Source organism: Lethenteron reissneri, chromosome 5 (genome assembly GCF_015708825.2).
Source record: "Lethenteron reissneri isolate LAM-NWPU_2019-01 chromosome 5, ASM1570882v1, whole genome shotgun sequence".
In the NCBI taxonomy this organism is placed as follows: domain Eukaryota; kingdom Metazoa; phylum Chordata; class Hyperoartia; order Petromyzontiformes; family Petromyzontidae; genus Lethenteron; species Lethenteron reissneri.
Window position 1 is genome coordinate 7,007,347 of NC_083783.1, and position 7,878 is coordinate 7,015,224.

General features: G+C 44.0%; 1 long non-coding RNA gene and 1 other non-coding gene across 2 annotated transcripts; one reads left to right on the forward strand and one right to left on the reverse strand.

Moving 5' to 3' along the window:
• Positions 1–914: 914 nt before the first annotated feature.
• Positions 915–3,755, reverse strand: LOC133353002 (uncharacterized). The gene is made up of 3 exons (XR_009756315.1): positions 3,669–3,755; positions 3,179–3,244; positions 915–1,626 (listed from the first exon to the last, which is right to left on the reverse strand). It is a non-coding gene; the product is annotated as an uncharacterized LOC133353002 (long non-coding RNA).
• A 2,875-nt stretch (positions 3,756–6,630) lies between these two features.
• TRNAL-UAA (transfer RNA leucine (anticodon UAA)) lies at positions 6,631–6,713 on the forward strand. The gene has a single exon. It is a non-coding gene; the product is annotated as a tRNA-Leu (tRNA).
• The last annotated feature ends 1,165 nt before the right edge of the window (positions 6,714–7,878 follow it).

The following is a 7,878-nucleotide window of genomic DNA, read 5'->3' on the forward strand; positions in this document are numbered from 1 at the left end:
ATGCGTGAAACTCGACTCTACCACTTGCATTGCACTCTGGTTTGATCCAATTTCAGAATCTCCTGCAGATACATATTTGGCCTCTGGAGTTGCGGTCATTGCCTCAACTTGTCCACCTTCGGTAATCTTCACTGCAACCAAGGGTTCAGCAGCAATTGCAGCATTGGCCTCTAATCTCTGACCAAGTACTGCTTCAGGCAAGCAAGCCAAAGGGGATTCCTTTCCGCCTTGTGCATCTGCAGTTTCTGATTGAACGCTGCTGCAGAAATTCACTTTCTTCATTCGCTTGCCTAAATATATCGACTTGTGTCCACCTTGACCTGGCAAGTCTCCACAACTGCTATCAATTATCAAACTCCCTTGCGGCTCAGCAGATTTAAGCTCCATATCCCACAGTGCTAACAAACGCTTCTTTCTGAAGTTAGTGGGTTCTTTGTTGTGCTCTCCCAACGACCTATTGGTTGTATGCAAGGTTGTGCTCGAATGAGCTTGGGACACTCGGCATTCTGTTACATTTGTGGTCTGATTAGGTGCTTTTTCATCACGGGACTCTTTTGCCAGCGAATCTTTCCTATGGCTTGTGCACGCGAAATGCTCTTCCTTCCGTTCAGCCGCGATGAACTTGGCAACTTTCCGTCTGGGATCCTTGCTTTCCTGTATGGTGCTACGCAAGGCTGGCAAAGGGACATCCAAACCTACACTTGCGCCAACATAACCAGCATACAGTGGCAGTGCAGAGTGACCTCTGTTCACCGTCTGCGGGGTTGCGGAATGGCTTTGGGTCATCGACATGGGAATGTGCATTGGTGCAGTCGTGGCTGTGGGTTGCACATTGACACCTGTTGGAATTTCTGGCTTTGGCATTACTGTTGAAGATGTGGGCACTGGGGGGGGCCCAGGATAAAGTGGCTGGGGCCCAAAAGGAAAAACACCAGGTGGGTGTTGGTGCTGAGCACTATGATCTTGAAGGTGCGGTGATGATGTCGATATGGGCGAGAAGGCGGATGTTGAAGAGGAGTAACCCGGTGGAAATCTGTTACCCGGTGCCATCCAAGTACTGCTCTGCGCAGGAACGCAGGGAGGCAAACCCTGCCATGGGTAATACATCGGGGGCTGCTGCCATAGGGTTGGAGTGTTGCTTTGCATCTGCGGAGGAATTTGCCCAACAAAGCCAGCCATTGGATGCTGGTGTGGATAAGGGTGTGTCTGCAAAGCTAGCGGGTTCATTGGAACCCCCTGAAAGACACCATATCCGGGCCGTTTACCCTCCTCCGCCGCCAAGCAGCTCAGCTCAAACGTCTTGTTAATAACCGATTTCATGAGATCAGTTAACGTACTCGTGTTCATGGCTACCATTTTGTCAGGTTGCGATGCGCTGCCCGGGGCCGCTGAACTCGCAGCCGTCGCAGGTTCCGTTGACAGGGCCCGAACGCTCTGCGGCCTATGCGGCAAGTGTCGATGGGAGTACTTAGTCGAAGCCGATGGGTAATGGAGCGAACGTTTCAAGCAACTTGTGACGTGATCGTGGTTCGAGCTTCTTTCCTGCGGCGCCTCGTGGAGAGGAGAGCACATCAAATTCCTCAAGTTGTAGGTGTAACAGTAATGTGGCAGAGGATCCATGATCTCCTGGAATTAGACCAAAGCATTTGTATGCATAAACAAAAACGTTATAGCTTTGACATCTAAACTGCACTTTCAATTCTGAGTTCGATACTTATTTACATACAAATAGAATTTACCTTCAGTTACTTGCATATACATTTTCAACAGTGCACTATAATCTCATATTGGCAATGACCGCATCTAAGCGTTTTGACAGTACATGTTAAAGCTACTGTCAAGGTACATTTTCAAGAAAATATGTATTAAAAACACAGGTTTAACAAATGGTACAGCATCGACAGAAACATGGGCCAGCAGTGAACTTGACAACGGATGGGTTGTGTAAAAAACGTATTTGCATAATTTTTGTTGAAGGTAGAGAGAAATATATGGAGGCATTTTACTATTTTATTACTAACATTTTCCACTCCATGATTATTCTGCGTTGGGTATCCATTTGTTTTGTGGAAAAGACCCATTTTCCTGCAGAACGGGTTGCTACAAGCACCTTGGCAGTTCACCTGCATTGATTCGCTCTTCAACAAACCGGTGGGATAAAGTGAATTATTTTGTCCTTTGTAAACGTGACACATTTTTTACTGTTTGGCCGTGTCGAGTGGTGGAGGGGTTCGACACATTTATAAATAACGCGATCCAACCCAAAAGCCGTAAAAATATTGCTTAAAAATAAATACAAATTTAGTTTTCAATGATAGAATATAGTATTGTCATCAGTATGACATAGCTATACCAAGTTTGCAGTCGATACACTGGGAAGACGGTTGAAATTAAGTTACAAAATTTGAGAATACAACAGACAGTGTTAAATAAAAAAAGCGTGTAAAATGTAAAAAAAAAAAATCTATGATAGAATATAGTATTGCCATCAGTATGACACAAGTATACCAAGTTTGCAGTCGATAGCACATTGGGAAGTTGGTAAAAATTGAGTTAGAATATTTTTTGAGGATACGAAAACAGACGGAGTGAGTGAAATCAAAGCGTGTAAAAAAATAAAACGACACATCTGAGATGCGTCCCACACGTGTACAGGACCTCCTCCTCCCCCCCACTCCGTGGAGGTCTGTTTGACCATACTTCACCACGCTGGTCAGTGCCGATGGGCGACTTTAGAATACAACGCTGTATTAAATACACTGGTCCCCCCAAGAATTAACTATATGCCCCCCCCCCCTCTCCGGGATTGTTAGATCATACTTCGGTTTGGCGAAATGGTGGCTGGCCGCTAAGTACTTACACAATTTCGATTTAAAGCTTTCGTGACTGCAGGGATTCATCTTCTTGGTTCTTTCGGTAAAGTCACGTAGAAGGGAAATAATAAAATTTAAACAAATAAAACATAAAATAATTCTCATTCAGACGCTGTCTCCCCGACAGACCTGGTCTTCACCTGAGGACGGGTGCTTGCGTCGTGGCCGAAACGTCGTGAGAATTATGTTATATTTTTATTATTTCCCTTCTACGTGACTTTACCGAAAGAACCAAGAAGATACTTACACAATGTTTAACTTGCGTGCTTTATTTATTTTGTACCGATTTGTAGTGACTTGCTTACCTTTTGTTTTGCTTTGAACTCCTTTCGATGCCCGTATTGTTGTTGCGACTTGTAGACCCGTCCCTGCTGGACATGCGAAAACAGAGCTTCATAGCTCATCGGATTCCTCCAAAAATACGTAAAGATTCGAGTCTGACTATGCCATCATCGGTCTGTATCGACCGGATAAGTCTGGGTGCCTGGCCTATATGCAGCGTTCAAACTAAGACGTTAAAAGTTAACCGTAGACTTATTGACAATACATTGCTGAAAGTGAACTATACATAGTCTGAGAGCATAGACAATTCGATAAAACAGTAAAAGAATACGAGTTAATCATTCTGTGTGGGTGCACAGTCCAACGCTATTTAGAGATACAATATGTGTATCTGCCGTGACCGTGGCCGAAACACTGCATCAGATGGCACCTTTATTTAACACATTGTTACACAACACGCGGTTTACTTATCCGTTAAAACAAGGAAAAACTACAGTCACACCATTCACTCACCTTTCTTTGGCGATATCGGGTAAAAAAGTTAAATGAACTGCAATTCTTCACAAGTGCACGTGGCTGATGGGCGCTGCCATTGCTGACTGCTCAAGTCCACGTGACGGAGAAACCACGTGGCTTTTTTAATTGAGGTGGGCGGGAAGTCCGTATACCTCCATACACCAATGCAATTAAGGAATCAAGATGTTTATTTGCCCAGTAGAAACCCATTTAGCTAATTATTATTTCTTCAAGGGCGACTCGGCCGGCAGGCAACATCAAGGCAATTTCCACATTTACAGATTCAAAACAAAATTATGTTGGTAAATTATACTTAAACTTGAGTGATTTTGAGTGGCAGTTAAATGAAGACCAAAATGGTTTTATGGGGGGGGATACCAAGAAACGAAACTTCGGTGGTTCAAACACTTTGGGGCAGCGACATTAAATTATTTTTTATCCAAAATGTGTGCAAAATCTGGGAAATTTCGATTTAAAGCTTTCGTGACTGCAGGGATTCATCTTCTTGGTTCTTTCGGTAAAGTCACGTAGAATGTAAATAATAAAATAATAAAAATAAACATAATAAAATAATTATCACGACGTTTCGGTCACAACGCAAGCAGCCGTCCTCAGGTGGAGAACAGGTCTGTCGAGAAGACAGTCTGAATGACAAGAGTCTGCATGACAAGAGTCTGAATGACTGTCTTCTCCACCTGGGGACGGCTGCTTGCGTTGTGGCCGAAACGTCGTGAGAATTATTTTATTATGTTTTATTTTTATTATTTTATTATTTCCATTCTACGTGACTTTACCGAAAGAACCAAGAAGATAAATCTGGGAAATGTTAATAAGCAAACGTGCATCGCAGATATTTTTTTGGACTGTGTAATGGTTATAACAGGTAAGACAAACAACAGATGTACGGACTATAGTAATGTACAGGCTTTACACACATTTTTGTTCAGTCATAATTGTCTTCATATCAGTTTAACACGGAGGCTTTCGCGACCAATATCCATAATACAAGTTTTTTGGGGTTAGATTGCGTAAACGTACTCTGAATGTAAATGTTGTGGCTTGGCTCTCCAACACACAACCGGTTAGTGCTGTTCTAGTAACGAATTGGCACTTTCTGTCTGTCGGGTGGTGGCGGGTTTAACGACACAATATATATATAATTACGCGATATAACCCAAACAAACTATATTATGGATGCCTTCATATTGCAGTTGGAATGTTGTAGCAAAGCTGCTTTGGTTTTTGCCATTAGTCTTAAAGGATATTTAATGGGATTAAAATCGTTCGCGTTATATGATTGTTTTGGGATTCACAGCGAAGTAAGTGGTACAGCAACCACACATTTTCACCACCCCTTTCACATCCTAGTCAAGTTGTAATGGTGTGGCTAAAGTGCTTTAGTTGAGAACATCAAACGAATATCAAACGTCCAACCTACGTTCGTTTCTTCGGCTGCCGAGGAAGGAGACGGAGCGATTAAATCAAAGGACGCGAGTCCTTGAATATCGCAGGATATATCGTGAAAGGTAGCGACAGCTTTAGCCTTCTTACAATCGTCAAGTATAAACTAAACAATGTTTTTTAAATCCTTTATATTAAGTTCGCTTGCTTGCTTACGACCGTGCAAACCTTTCGGTCGTTTTTTAACCCACTTCCCGTGATCCAATCGAGCTGACATTTTGCACACAGACTCGTTGTGCGAGACAATTAATGTTCGTGAATTTTTTTCCCCAAAATTTTACACTGTTTAGGGAAAACAAATTAAATATTTAATTACCAATTGTTTAATACTGCAGACAATCATCTGACCCATAGGTGGCAGCCATCTCAAGCCAGAGGACGAGAGGACTCTAGCCGCCACGCATATAAAGGATTTAGAGTGAAAAACTTTGTTTTTACGGGTTATACTTATTAATTGTACCAGGTAAGAACCTGCTGAGCTGTATACATAGCGCTTTAAATTTCGATTTAAAGCTTTCGTGACTGCAGGGATTCATCTAATAAAATAATAAAAATAAAACATAATAAAATATTTTATTATGTTTTATTTTTATTATTTTATTACTTCCCTTCTACGTGACTTTACCGAAAGAACCAAGAAGATATACAGCAGGTGTCAGGGATCGAACCCACGACCTCCTGTACACCAGGCGAGGTAGTTAACATCTCCTAGCCACCGTGATGATGATGAGAGAGACACGCAAACCCCAAATATACAGCAGCAGGCGTCAGGGTCAGGGATCGAACCCACGAACTCCTGTAGACCAGGCGAGGTAGTTAACATTTCCTAGCCACCGTGAGATGATGACACGCAAATCCCAAATATACATTAGGTGTCAGGGTTCGAACTCATGCCACGACCTCCTGTAGACCAGGCGAGGTAGTTAACATCTCCTAGCCACCGTGATGATGATGATGAGAGACACGCAAATCCCAAATATGCATTAGGTGTCAGGGTCAGGGATTGAACCCATGCCACGACCTCCTGTAGACCAGGCGAGGTAGTTAACATCCGTGACCCATACACATCTTGGAGAGGCCATCATCCAGCAGTGGATTGACCATGTGCTACGGGATGAAGATAGATAAGAGACTTTTGCGGCAAGTGCTGTTAGCACACGAGGTGGCGGCCAGCACCACGCACAGCCGCCTTTGTATCCCCAGTGGCGACGATCGCACCAAATATTCTCTTCCTCGTTCGCGGCTGAGTCGACCTAGGAGCGGTTCGGTTAATCGTCACCGATGTTGACCGTGAGCGGGAATCGAACTTAGGTCGGGGGGGTGGGTGGGTGATTTGGGTCGCCATGTGCGCACGCGCAACAACAACACCCATCACGCTGTTGTTGTTATTATTGTTGTTATTGTTGTTGTTATTGTTGTCATCATGTGCTGAGTGAACAACCAAGAAGAGCGGTCCGCCCACCTTATTTATCCCATCGTACGGGAGCGAGCACTGTATACCAGGATGGCCGAGTGGTTAAGGCGTTGGACTTAAGATCCAATGGACGTATGTCTTCGTGGGTTCGAACCCCACTCCTGGTAGACATTACTTTTTGATCATTTTCCGAACCGCTCCCCCCCCCCTTTCCTAGGGTGTCACGCCGTCTCGTCGTCTCTCGCCTCTCTGCCCGCTACCGAAACAGGGATTTTGTTGTTTTTTATTAAAATGTGATGGGAAGAGGACGGACGTTGCAAGTTGCGGAAATGTGCTTCAGACATCCCCCTCCCTCACCCACCCCGCGACCGGCGTCAATGCGCCAGTGGCCACGGGTTACTGCGGTTGCGTGGGGGCGCGCCGTGCACTTGCGCGCTCTCACCACGAGGCGGCGCTGTTGCTGGTGTTGTGACCCGCACGGCTGCGCAGCGATGTGCAACATATTGCTTTATGAATCCGATGAGCTCTAAAGCTTTTATTCTTTGGTTCTTTCGGTAAAATCACGTATGAAGATAAAATAATAAATTAAATAATAGCGTACTACGACGTTTCGATTGCAACACAAGCAATCATCATCAGGTATAAAATAAATAGCAACACAAATCTAACCAGAAAACTGTAGACAGACATATAAGCAGACAGACATCACAAAGATACACAGAGAGAGAACACGTATCGGCACAAAGAGAGAGGTCGTCTCTGTGACGAGGCCTTAAATATAGAGAGGGGGCGGGGGCGGAGAGAGGGGGGGGGGGCAGAGAAAAAATTAGTATGTCAATGAGTGGACGACGACGTGGTACGGTACGCAAGCTTGAAAATTAGGAGAAAGACACACTAAAATTAAATAACCTAGTAAAATATCGAAATGTAATGTAATGCAACACAGAGAGTCGCTCAACACACAATTAACGCATAGCCTGGTTGATTACGTATTTCAAAGATTGCTAAGTTAGAATTTAAGTGTGAAAATTCCAAAGAGAGGACACAGGCAGAGAGAGAAAACAAAAAAAACAAAAAACCAGAGAGAGATGGGCGAGTGAGCAGTGCAGGCAGGTGGAATAGCAGAGCAGGGTGGTTCCAGATGTCTTGTGACCCCCCCCCCCCATTTAATTTTCTAAAACGCAATATACTTGTTTTAAAGGGCTCTTTCAAACAGCAATTAAATATGCAACGGGTAACAAATGTTAGGGGTCAATTATTTGGGGAGGGAGTGGGGGTCACAAGACATCTGGACCACCCTGTTCTGCTGTACACGAACTCTCTCTCTCATGA